Source organism: Phocoena sinus, chromosome 14, assembly GCF_008692025.1.
Source record: "Phocoena sinus isolate mPhoSin1 chromosome 14, mPhoSin1.pri, whole genome shotgun sequence".
In the NCBI taxonomy this organism is placed as follows: Eukaryota; Metazoa; Chordata; class Mammalia; order Artiodactyla; family Phocoenidae; genus Phocoena; species Phocoena sinus.
This window is the reverse complement of record NC_045776.1, coordinates 85373404-85387018: the sequence shown is the minus strand read 5'-3', so window position 1 is coordinate 85387018 and position 13615 is coordinate 85373404. Positions and strand designations below refer to the sequence as shown.

Sequence of the window (13615 nt, the reverse complement as noted above, 5' to 3'; positions counted from 1 at the left end):
CTTTGTTGTTTTTCTTAAATTTTCAGGAATAAAGAGGTTTTACCTCTGTCAACTAGAAATGGGCACTCACCATTGGCACTTGCCATCTCCCTCTACAAGGATTAAATCGTGAGCTTCTGCAGCCGCTGACTTTCCGCACCCACTGAAAGGAGTTCCGGGTGGAGAGCAGGAAGGAGGCCCTCTGTGCTCTGGGAAAAACTGGCAGAACAGGTCTTCAGATGTTAGAGATTTTCAGGAGCAGATTTTATGAGCCCAATTCTTGTGTCTCCTCGTATCTAGAAAAGCACTAAAATCCTTCATGGTGACGACCGCTCCTCGAGACTAGCAGAAACCTTCTGCAAAAAATATGTGCTCAGTTGCATGTATTCCCCCTTCACCAAAATCACATATATTCTGACCTTCTCCCCGCCTCTTTGAGCAGGTCCTCAGAGCTACCTGCAACGCTGTCTCCTGGGCTGCAGTCCTCATTTTGCCCCAAATAAAACTTAACTCACAGCTCTCACGTTGTGCATTTTTTTTTAAGTCGACACATCCAAGGTTAAGAAAAAAAGAAAAACAAAATCGCATCTGTATCCTGTAGGATGTTTCACCTATAGCAAATAGAACAACTCAAGCAGTAGTGATTAAGCCATAGACCAAGAAATGTTTCATTTGCAGGGAGCACAGAGGGTGGTGGTTTTGTGACTGTTCAGCCTCTCCTTGATGTCACTTGGCTTGTTTCCTTCCTTTCTTGCTGTCATACTTTCCCAGTTGGCCTTTCATCCTCATGCTGTCGCCTCACGGTAACAAGATGCTGGAGGCAGGTCCACACGTAACTTCCTGACACTCGTGTCTCCTGGAGAAGGGAACCTGAAGACAAAGCGTGGCCTCAGTTTTATCAGGTAGGGGCTGGGTCTCGGCCACTTCCTGCTCTATCTTCTCAGGTCACCTGACCACTGCCAGGAAGGACAAGAAAATGTCCAGCAAAGCCATCTGGAGCGCCATGACTAACCACAGCCAATCAGAATCCACACCCTGAGGATGGACACGTCATTGCTCAGAGGCAGTTAAAAAGGGAGATAATGTTGACCACCCAGGGTCAGCTCCGTCTTCACCAGACGCTTCATCCAGAGACCTGAGGAGTCCAGCCTGTGGCTGTGTCTTATGTGTGTGCTGCATCCACGTGGCACATGAAGCCTTCGGTCTTGAGTCCGCTGGCTCAGCTTTGTCACTCCACACCAATGCTCCCTCCCGGTCTCCATCACAGTGGCTTGGACAGACGGGCCATCAGCTGTGACTCCTGTGTCCTGCTGACCCCTCTGCTATGTCTCTGCCACCTGAATACCTGTGGGTGGACCTTGGAGGTTTAGACAAGTGCCACCCTCCTCCCCCCGCGTTATGGTCTTTGCATTCTTTGGTAAAAGAGAGCAATTCCCCCTGGGCAAGCATGGGGCGCCTTCCCCGGGGGAAATGAGAAATTATGTCTCTTAGCCACGACGTCCACCAGGAAATGCCCTGCTTTCCGAGAACCGAGGGAGAGAGAAATAGCGTTCCCAGCCCCTTCCTGAGGATGAACCATTGCCTTTTCAAGTCTTCTCTTTTGAAAGCAGAAGCACTTCTTATTGGGATCTGGAAGAATAAATCATGCAGGAATACCCTAACATATTTCACGGGTGGAGATGAAAGAGGTTTGATTCCTCGTGGAAGAAATGGGCAGGAAGAGCATTCTGGATACAGTGAGAGGGTGGATAAAGCTGCATCCTGTAGCAGGTCTGGGTTCTAAAGAGGAGAATAAGATAAAAACCGTGTCTAGTCAAAATAACTCCATAAGCCCAGCAGAACCAGGGTTACTGCTAAAGTACACATAGATCATTATTATAATTGTTAAGGGATTATGTCGTATCGAAAATGCAGGTCTTTTCAACATCAAAAATGCACTCGGTGCAAAAAGTGCCTCCTTTCATGATACCCACTTCTGCTGCCTTTTAGTGGACACATCTACAGAAACTCATGGCGCAGGGAAAGTGGGTGCATGCAGAAATGCGGGGACCCATCTATCCTGGCACCAAACGCTGTCTGTGTGTGTGCTAATTGGTTAGAAAGAATATCCCCAAACTAGGGAAATTCACAAACCTTCGATCCCTCTGCAGTTCAGACTCCAAATTTATTTATTTTTTAAATAAAAAGAGCCACTTGTTCATGAGATGGATCGCATTTGGGAGAGTAGCTGTCTCGTGATGTGATAACTACAGCATAATAGCAGTAATTATACTTCCTGTTAACTGGCTTTCATTTGATTGTGGAACAGACCTATTAAGTCCAAAAAAGGCATGCCATCATTTAATAACATACAAGAAAACCGGAACCGTTCTGTAATTAAGTTTTCAGGGCAAAGGTGACTTCAGTAAGTGACCTAAATATTTCTTTTTGACAGAGGAGAATTTTTTTCTCAGCAAACAATTTGGGAAGAAATAGGAGGATTAAAAGACAGAGTAAATTGAATAACCCTGGCAGCAAACAGAGCAGTTGGATTTATTCAACCTGTTGAACAAATGTGATCTTAAGTGGTGCTCACAGAATGCGTCTTGGGATAAAAAAACAACAAAGCCTCTCCTTTAGCCCCATATGATTTAAAGAAATTCCTGCTATAAATTAAAGATCAGTCTATGTATTTGTTTTGACTCAAAATACAAGGTGACAGCCAATGGATTAACTTGACAGATATGCAAGGAAATTGTGTTAGGTTTGCCCAGGTAACATAAAAGTGTTTATTAAGAAAAGTGGTAACATTCTAGGCGACGGTGCTCCCCCCAAAAGCATTGATCTGACAGAATATAACCAACAAGCCCACAGAGCACAGTCATACAATAGCCCCTTCCAAGAGAAGCTGTCTTTTTACCCCACCGAAGCCCCTGCCATGCTCTGGGGCTGGGAAAAACCACATGGAATGAGAATTACAAGAGCCTCCAGAATCGGAGGCTCTTTGCCCCAAATAAAACTTAACTCACAGCTATACATCCTTTTTATACATCCCTTTTTCTCTGGGGACTCAAACGCCTGGGGGATCCAGACCCAAAATATGAGTAAATGATCCCCACTAAGTGATGAGTGTGAAACCAAGTCCCCCTAAAACTGAGTTCCTCTGCTGAGTTTATGATTAACGTCTCTACCCAAAATGTCATTCCCTCTCTCATCCAACACTGTTCCCCTCAAGACTGAGGAGTATCAGAGAAAAGAGGGGAGGGAAATTGCACACAAGCCCCCGTGTCCCTGTGTCTAAAGTAAAGGCTTTTGCTTTAGTCTCCCAGGCCTGCGCTGAGTATCAAAACACTGGTTCAAGAGTGAGTGATTAGGAAATGTGAAGATGGGAAAACAAAGAATGCCTGTTGGCCCGGGAAACTGGTAACAATTTAGACTACAAGCCAGCCCCATAGTAGAGTCACTGAGCTCCCAGTTTCCTAAAAGATGGAGATAAAGGTCTAACACACATTCCTAAGTTGTTGTTTTTTTTTTTTTTTTACCTCCACCAGCTGAAAACTTCTGACCGCAAGCACGTAGACCCCAGACGAGCTGAAACCAGAAAATTGGCGATGCTCAAAGCTTCACCTTGATGCCAGCCCATCCGAGAATTGAGCACAAGCTGATCATGTCGCCTGCAGCCCCCTCCCCCTCCCTCCCACTGCCTTTAAAACCTTTGTCTCCCGACCGGTAACTTGGAGATGGTCTTAGGACATTAGTCCAACATCTTCCCGGGTTGCTGGCCTCCTGGATAAAGCAACTTTCCCTTTTCTACAAACACTTGCCTCTCAAGTATTGGCCTTTCAAGCAGCGAGCATCTAAACTTGGGTTCGTTACCGGCCTCACCAGGTTACAAGTTTATCAAGTAGGGACCATGCACCATCTAAAGGGGAGGGAGACTTGAGACCCAGTCCTGGGTCCCACTGTCATGTGAGAAGACAGACTAGGGGCACCAGATCCTATGATTTCAACAGGATCTAGAAACCTTGATTTTTATGTGATACCTCCCACCCTTATTTTTATTAACTAATTTAAAAATATTTTACCCTGCCCATTGGATCCAGACTATGGGTAACCTCTCTCCATCGCCTTATGGCAGAAGACGTTTTCCGTAAGAGTTGAGAAAGAGGACTTCCCTGGTGGCGCAGTGGTTAAGAATCCACCTGCCAATGCAGGGGACACGGGTTTGAGCCCTGGTCTGGGAAGATCCCACATGCCGTGGAGCAACTAGGCCCGCGAGCCACAACCACTGAAGCCCGCGCGCCTAGAGCCCGTGCTCTGCAACAAGAGAAGCCACCACAATGAGAAGCCCGCGCACCGCAACGAAGGGTAGCCCCCGCTCTCCACAGCTAGAGAAAGCCCGCGTGCAGCAATGATGACCCAACGCAGCCATAAATAAGTTTATTAGAACAGGACAACCCGGTTTAAAAAAAAAAAAAAGAGTTGAGAAAGAAAGGCTGTGCTTGCAACTTCACAAGGATGTTGAGGATATCCTAATTCACCCTAATTCACCCCATTCTAGATGTAGCTCTGCTTTTTGACTCAGTTGGTGAATATCAAGAGTGTTATTTTCTAATTTTTTTTTCGGTACGCGGGCCTCTCACTCTTGTGGCCTCTCGCGTTGCGGAGCAACAGGCTCCGGACGCACAGGCTCAGCGGCCATGGCTCACGGGCCCACCCGCTCCACGGCACGTGGGATCTTCCCGGACCGGGGCACGAACCCGCGTCCCCTGCATCGGCAGGCAGACTCTCAACCACTGCACCACCAGGGAAGCCCTGGAGTGTTATTTTTGCCCCAAATTATCTATGGATTCTGTTCCACAGGAAGACAAAGGCTCCAGGTTGCCTTCCTTGCCCCCTGAAGCAGCCCTGTCTTCTAACTTCTGCCCTGTGTCCCCAGGAAGTGTGACCTTGGGTCGGCTGCCCAGCTTCTGGGTCTCCTTGGATGTCCCTCGGACAGAGGACAGACATCTGTCCTCTGCAGATATTTGCCATGTTTGTCTGTCTGAGAAACATAGCAGATATCTGCTTAAGCCACTCAAAATAACTGGATTCCATTCAGCTTTGGAAAACCACATAAAATGAGTTTCTCTAAACACTTCCCATGAACGATGTGTAGAATTCACCATCCTTTGTTTGGTGGTACTGTTGATGGTTCAACGTATGCCATTAGGGCTGAGACTAAACGACCCTGTACATTCAAGACAGTGATAACGGAAAATTAGGAAAAAGCAAAAAACATTTCCTCTCTGCCACCTGCCACCTTCCACTTACATACACTCTCGCTTCACCTCCTGGCCCGAGAAGAGTCTGCCTCATCTATTTTAAGAATAGTGCATTTAAGAAAGTGCATTTTCCACTAAGCTCTGACCAGGGCTATCAGGGTAATCCTCTCAATTTCAGCAATTGCGGAGGTTCTCTTAAGTGCCTGCCTGTGTAAGAGGGTCTTGTAATTACAGATGATATGGCAATCAGCTTTCAATTTTGAACACACGGGGAGGGGGGAGGGATGTTTTCCACCGTGTCTAGTAAAAGTTTATCAGCTTGTTTATTTTGCTAATGCATTTGTATCCCTAACCACCATGCCTTGTCGGGGAGCTCACTCTTAATTAAGGGAAAAGCTGGTTGGGCAGCGTTAGAAATATTGCTGCTTTTTTTTTTTCTTTTTCCGGAAACAAGCTCACTTAGAGGGTCATCAATGGATGACAATATTCCCAGACCCCAGCTTCTTGGTACTTAAGAGAACAGAAAAAAATTATATCAATTAAAAAGCTTTATGGGACTTCCCTGGTGGCGCAGTGGTTGAGAGTCCGCCTGCCAATGCAGGGGGCACGGGTTCGTGCCCCGGTCCGGGAGGATCCCACGTGCCGCGGAGCGGCTGGGCCCGTGAGCTATGGCCGCTGAGCCTGTGCGTCCGGAGCCTGTGCTCCGCAACGGGAGAGGCCACAACAGTGAGAGGCCCGCATACCGCAAAAAAAAAAAAAAAAAAAAAAGCCTTATGAAGTAAATTAACCTCCGGAAACTTTAGGAAAATAAACTATTCGTGGAGGTCTCCTGGGAGGCCCCGATGGGGGTGGAGCGTGTTGGAAAACGGCAAACTTTCTGCAGTTAATAAGAAATGGAATGAATGAAGCCGTGAATATTGGCACAAACAACACAAAATGTTACAAAACACTTTCAGAGAAAAGACTTCCCCCTCCAACGTAAATCTGCTTCTGTGTTAGAGTCCATGGGGGTTTTATACTCTAGAAAGAATGGTTACGATATGGACAAAAATAGTAACAGTAGCCAATGTTACTTGAGCGGCATGTGAAAAGCACATTTCTACTAATTTTCATGGACAATCTCATTTGACGTTCTCATCCCTAATACATGTGAAGGAGATAATGATCATCTGGACTTCAGAGATTAGTTACTCCGTGATGTCAAATCACTCAAGGTCTCAGCTAATGAGTTAACATGAGGATGTGAATCTGGGTCTCCTTCACATCCCACAACTCTTGTAGCTCACGCCTCCCCAGGGTTCATATAAATCCATGTCCCTTTCCCGCGGGATCTGTAAGGATTTATGGATGAAGCAACCACCTGTCTTCCAGATCCACATCCCATCAGGGTGGGTCTGGGTTATGGTTCCCAAGCAGTTGCTATTATAAATATGCTTTCAGCTTCCATTCATGTGTGTGTGTGTGTGTGTGAGACATTTGTCAGCAGGTGCATTTACACGTCTAGCCTACTCAAGCCTGATTGCCTGGGTCCAAAATTAATCATGCACTTTGCCAACAGAGAGATGATATTGAATAATTATAGTAGATTCTTTCCTTAGGTTCTTCATTTTCCGTAAACACCTCTTCATTCAAATTGGGAAGTTTACTCACCCTTCGATGTAACGAGCTCCCGAAATCTGTCTGGGCAAATAAATGTTAATATTAACGACTTGCACCAGATGGCAATAAAAATAACTGCTGTGACTTAGATGACCAGAAAGTCCTAGGACCTTGAGGTTATTGAGAAGATAGCCACTTTGCAGAAATTAAAGCTAAAACCACAAATAACCAACACGCCTAATGTGTGATTTCTATACTGCAGTTTTCTCAAGTACATTTATTTTCTGGGTTTTCCACCCTGTCATGGTACTTGCAGTCATTTCTATGAGTGCCCTCAGGGAAGTTAAATTAGTACGGTTAATAAAGGCGTGATGAGCATTCTCAAGCCGGTTCTTGACCACAGAACCTCCACGACAGCACGTGAGTGTCCAGAAATGAAAACTATCTTTTGACACAAGCCAACTCCACTCCCCAGGACCCTACTCCAGGCAAAATGAAAGAGGAAGGGTCATAGTCTCGAAAGCTCATGCCTCCTGCCTTTCCCTGTCTTTAGATCTGCAGATAACTTCTCTTGTTGAGATGCTTCTGTTGAGACGCTTGTAAGCTCCTCCCTGCTGCCTTGTAACAAGGACAGAAATGCTTGTTCCAAGGCCTTGTGGAGAAAGGAGCCTCCTTCCATCTCCAGCCTATGCTTCTCCATCCTATATGTCCTATACCTCCCAATCACACCAAGCCCCCGGACATCTCCCTCCTCCCAGCTCCGAGTGCAGGAAGAGTCTGAAAACATTGTATTGAATCCTTCTAAGTATCTGGGGTGTATTGGGAATGCAACGGCAGTTCCATGAACATTTGTGGAATTACCTTAAAAAACACCAGTTGTTTTCTTATCTAGTTTGGATACTAGCTCCTTTATCAGATAGATGGTTTGCAAATATATTTTCCCATCCTGTAGGTTGCCTTTTCATTCTGTGGATGGTTTCCTTGGTTGTGCGGAAGCCTTTTCATTTTATGGAGTCCCACTTCTCTATTTTTGCCTTTGTTGCCTGTGAGTTTGGTGTCATGTTATTGCCAGGATAGCTGTGCCGTGACAAGGTTTATTATGTGACACCACTTCCAAGCCTCAGGAACAAAACACAGCAGGAACTGAGGGGGATCCCTATCCAGCTGCCTGGGCTGAGTCAGGACCTCGATTACACCCAGGCTCTTGAAATTCCTGAGAACATTGGAATAGTTACCCCAGTCCCTGCCCCCCAGAACACAGACCCGGTCCCCCCATCAGTGACAAGGGGGCCACACGGTCAGATTTGTGGGTACTCTCGCTTCCAAATGGGCACTTCCTGTGTGTCGTTGGATGCTAGGTCCTGCTGAAATTCACCTGCTCCAGAAAAACCACTAGGAGGTGTTGGGAGCCAAGAAGTTTTCGCCATTAGAAGATGGCCGACATCCTGCTTCTCTTCCTGCTTAATGAGATAAAAGCCCGCGCCTAAAACGAAAGCCCGCGCACGCAGCACCAATGATAATTTGCCAAATACTTCCCTTATTCTGGATCCCGCCCCCCTTTCTCTGTACTGTATAAATACAGCTACTGCAGCAATAAAGGTTTGAGGCCTGATCAGGATTTTGTCTTGCCTCCATTCTTTCGCGTCTCCTGCCCCTTCTTCTCTTTTCAACCCCTACAGGTTCCTCCTCGGACTCACAAGGATTTGTCCTGCTGGTCGGGACTCCCGGGGACGCCCGGGGCCGAGCACAATTGGCGCCCAACGTGGGGCCCGAGGAACGGATCCTAACGGAGGTAGCACGCTTACGAACGCCTGGCCAGGCACCCACTGAGCCGCCGCGAGAGTGAACTCGAAAGTGCGGCTCGATTAGGTCCCCGGAGGACTAGCCGCCCTTCGGCAGTTGTGACCGGTAGAGAGTAAGGTAAGTGGAGCTTAAAAATGGGACAGGAATTGAGTTCCCACGAACTCTTTCTTCAGGGGATCGAGGATTCCCTCAAGATGCGAAAGATTAAGGCTAGAAAAAAAGATTTGCGTGATTTTTTTATATTTTTGTCTGATGTTTGCCCATGGTTCCCACAAGAAGGGACGATAGATAAAAAATGTTGGAATCGTGTAGGAGATTGTTTAAATGATTATTATAAGACTTTTGGGCCTTCTAAAGTACCTGTGACTGCATTTTCATATTGGAATTTAATTAGAGAGATTCTTATGGGTCATTTTTTTGACCCCGATATCCAAAAGGTTGTTGAGACCGGAGAAACAATTCTTAAAGCAGCCCCTATGATTCCAATGAGGCTCAGGCTGCTTTTCCCCCTGGTCTGTTGGCTCAAATACAAAATGCTGGCCTTAAGGCCTGGCGCCGCCTTCCGCCTAAGGGTTCGGCCACAACTTCTTTGGCGAAAATTCGCCAGGGACCAGAAGAGCCTTATTGTGAGTTTATTAGCCGCCTCACGGACGCCACCGAACGTCTGGTGGGCGATAGTGAAACTGATAACGCCTTTGTTAAACATTTAGCTTATGAAAATGCTAATCCAGCCTGCCAGGCTGCCCTTCGGGCTCATCGTGGTGGTAGCCTTGCTGATTATATTAAACTGTGTTCCGGAATTGGTCCTTCCCATTCTGTTGGTCTTGCAATAGGAGCCGCCCTAAAAGATTTTATTAAAGACACATCCGCCCTAGACAAACAACAAAAAACTTGCTATAATTGCAAACAACCTGGACACTTTGCCCGGGATTGTCCACTATATAGACAAGGACAGTCATCAAAGGCTAACCCACAACAACCCCAACATCAATCCCGAGCTCCTCCCACCACCGTTTGTCCTCGCTGTAAAAGAGGCAAACATTGGTCTTCGGAATGTTATTCAAAAACGGACATAAATGGCCAACTACTCCCCAAAAAACAGGGAAACTTTTCATGGGGCCAGCCCCTGGCCCCTTCCTTGGAACCGAACCAAGGGGCGATTCGGTTTGTTCCTCAACAATCTGGACAAGTTCCCCTCACCCAGACGTTGGCTCCCTCTGCCGAGCCACCCCCGGAAGCGCAGGATTGGACCTCTGTGCCTCCACCGACTCAATATTAGTCCCAGAACAAGGAGTGCAACCGATTCCCACAGAAGTTTATGGCCCCCTGCCCCCAAATACTTATGGCTTAATTTTAGGAAGAGGTAGCTCTGCTTTGGCTGGCCTCCAAATTATACCTGGTGTTATCGACAATGATTATTCGGGTCAAATTACCCTTTTGGCATCTGCTTTACAAGGCCCTATATCGATCCCTAGAGGTCAAAGGATAGCACAGTTAGTATTGTTACCCCTAAATTCTTTGAATAAGAGCCACACTAGTTACCCTAGAGCAGATGCTGCTTTTGGTTCCTCAGATGTCTATTGGGTCCAACAAATTACTCCTGAAAGGCCGCTCTTAACCCTGTGGTTAGATGGAAAGAAATTTGAAGGTTTAGTCGATACAGGAGCTGATGCAACAGTTATTTCGGAGAAATATTGGCCCTCCTCTTGGCCTTGTACAGCATCTATAACTCATTTACAAGGCATAGGACATTCTACCAATCCTAAACGGAGTTCCAAGGTTCTTACATGGACAGATGCTGAAGGTAATACTGGACAGGTGCAACCTTACATTTTGCCACACATCCCATTAAACCTTTGGGGACGCGACATCTTGTCACAATTAAAGTTAATCATGGCCAGCCCCAACGAGGTGGTGACCCAACAAATGCTGAATCAAGGGTTTCTACCAGGCTTAGGTTTAGGAAAAAATAATCAAGGAATCAGACAACCTATTTCCCTGACATCTAATATAAGTCGCCAGGGCCTAGGTAGTTCGCCTTTTTCTTAGCGGCCGTTGACCTTCCTGTGCCCCATGCGGACAAAATACGATGGAAAACTGATGACCCCGTTTGGGTGGACCAATGGCCTTTAACAGAAGAAAAACTCACAGCTGCCACAAAGTTAGTACAGGAACAATTGGCCGCTGGACATTTGGAAGCCACCACTTCTCCATGGAATACCCCTATATTCGTGATAAAAAAGAGGACTGGCTCATGGCGACTCCTCCAAGACCTTAGGGAAATTAATAAAACGATGTTTACTATGGGAGCTTTACAGCCTGGCTTGCCCTCTCCTATTGCCATTCCAGCTGGTTATTTTAAAATTATTATTGATCTTAAAGATTGCTTTTTTACTATCCCTCTTCATCCTCAAGATAGAGAACGTTTTGCGTTCAGTCTCCCAGTAATTAATTTTAAAGGCCCAATGCCACGTTTTCAATGGAAGGTCCTCCCACAGGGTATGGCAAATAGCCCCACCTTATGTCAGAAATTTGTTGCACAAGCTATAGATCCTCTTAGGGCTCGTTGGCCTGATATTTATATCATTCATTACATGGATGATATTCTTTTGGCTGGAAGATTAACTGACGAGCTCCTTAATTGTTATCAAGATTTAAAGGATAATCTTGCTTCCTTTGGCCTTCAAATTGCTTCGAATAAGGTACAATTAAAAGATCCATACTATTATCTTGGTTTTGAATTAAATGGGAATATAATTACCACTCAAAAGATACACATACAGGTATCACATTTACAAACCCTTAATGATTTTCAAAAATTTTTGGGAGATATTAATTGGCTACGACCATATCTTAAACTTACTACGGGAGAGTTAAAACCTTTATTTGAAATTTTACAAGGGCCATCAGATCCTTTGTCACCCCGTAGGCTGACTAAAGAGGCTAAAAATTCTCTTCAATTAGTAGAAAAGGCCATTAGATGTCAGCAGATTACCTTTTTAGATTATGGTCGTCCCTTTAGTCTTATTGTCTGTGCCACTGCACATACACCCACTGGAGTTCTATGGCAAGATCATCCCCTTTTGTGGATACATTTGTCCGTTTCTCCTAACAAAGTGCTTAAGACCTACCCTTCCTTAGTAGCAAAGGTTCTTACTTTAGGCAGGGAAAAAAGCCGTCAATTTTTTGGCAGAGATCCTGATCATTTGATTCTCCCCTATACCAAAGAAGAACTTAATTGGTTACTGCAAACTGATGATAAATGGCTTGTTTCCTTATCCTCCTTTCAGGGTAATATTGATAATCATTATCCTCCTGATAAGCTCCTTCAGTTTGCTAGAAAACATCTCTTTATATTTCCCAAAATTACTTCTGCTGTTCCTTTGGTAGATGCTGCCTTAGTATTTACTGATGGATCATCATCCGGTGTTGCTGTATATGTTATAAACAATCAGTCCTATAGGGTACAATCCCCCTTTTTGTCAGCACAGCTTGTTGAGCTTTTTGCCATTCTTCAGGTTTTTGAAATATTACAAGAAACCCCCTTTAATTTATATACGGATAGCTCATATATAGCCTTGTCCGTCCCCCTTTTAGAAACTTCCATATATTAAACCCTCTTCCAATGCTGTTCCCCTTTTTCAACAGCTTCAGAGTCTTATACTCCGGAGACAAGTGCCTTTTTTTATTGATCATCTTAGGGCTCATACAGATCTCCCTGGACCCCTTTCTCAGGGCAATGATTTAGCTGATAAAAATGCCCGCCTAATGTGCACCATAACCTCTGATCCTATTTCTCAGGCTACTCAATTTCATCAGCTACATCATGTTAATGCACATACTCTTCGCTTGTTGTTCAAGCTCACTCGAGAGCAGGCAAGACAAATTGTAAAAAATTGTCCAGGGTGCGTTACACTTTTACCTCTTCCACATCTTGGAGTAAACCCAAGAGGTTTATTACCTAATGAAATTTGGCAAATGGATGTCACCCATCTTGCTGAATTTGGAAAATTAAAATTTATTCATGTGTCCATTGACACTTTTAGCGGCTTTATATATGCCTCCCTCCAGGGAGGAGAAGCCACAAGAAACATTATTTCACATGTACTCCAATGTTTTACAGTTTTAGGCAAGCCTCAAATAATTAAAACAGATAATGGGCCTGGGTATACTTCCCAGGCTTTCCAAGATTTTTGCACCCGGTTTCAAATAAAACATCTTACGGGAATTCCCTATAACCCCCAGGGTCAAGGCATAGTAGAAAGAGCCCATCAAACTCTTAAAAATACCATTTCCAAACTTAAAAATAATGATTTAACTGCTACAAAAAATTCCCCAAAAAATATTCTTAGTCATGCCCTATTTGTTATTAATTTTTTACAATTAGATATTAATGGTAGATCTGCCGCCGATCGTCTTTGGCATCAAGAAACTAAAAATCAATATGCACAAGTTATGTGGAAAGACCCTTTGACCTTTAAGTGGCATGGGCCCGATCCACTCCTCATCTGGGGGAGGGGGTCTGCATGTGTATACAATACCAAGGAAGGTGGAGCACGTTGGCTGCCCGAGCGTCTTATTAAACCTATAAATTCTATGAAATAATGAAAATTATCCAGGGCCCTTTTCCCTGAGATTGTATTTCTTTTCCTTTTCAGAAAAAGATGGAGATCCTCTTGGCATTGAAAAGACGACAAAGACAACAAGGACTATCCGTTGTGACCCTGATCCTGTCATCTTTGCTGGTTGTCAGCCAGGCTGAACCCCCTCCACACTTGCCTCAGAATTTAACCTGAAGCAGAACCAAAAGATGATTCTGGCTGCCCCTCCACTGGAGCGGCATGAGACAGAGACATGCCTACCCCCCTCTTTGATGGGAGGGTATGGGTACCGAGTTGAGTGTGACAGCAAAGCATGCACAAGGGAAAACCTTTATACATAAGGTAATCTCTGTTATTCCCTGTGAGTATACCTGAATTATGAAAGAGGTT

The 13615-nt window shown here is 45.2% G+C and overlaps 1 long non-coding RNA gene across 1 annotated transcript; it reads right to left on the bottom strand.

The window, feature by feature from the left end:
• Window positions 1–2123: 2123 nt before the first annotated feature.
• On the bottom strand, window positions 2124–13308 carry LOC116739228. The gene is made up of 3 exons (XR_004345492.1): window positions 12241–13308; window positions 5518–5522; window positions 2124–2135 (listed from the first exon to the last, which is right to left on the bottom strand). It is a non-coding gene; the product is annotated as an uncharacterized LOC116739228 (long non-coding RNA).
• Window positions 13309–13615: the final 307 nt, after the last annotated feature.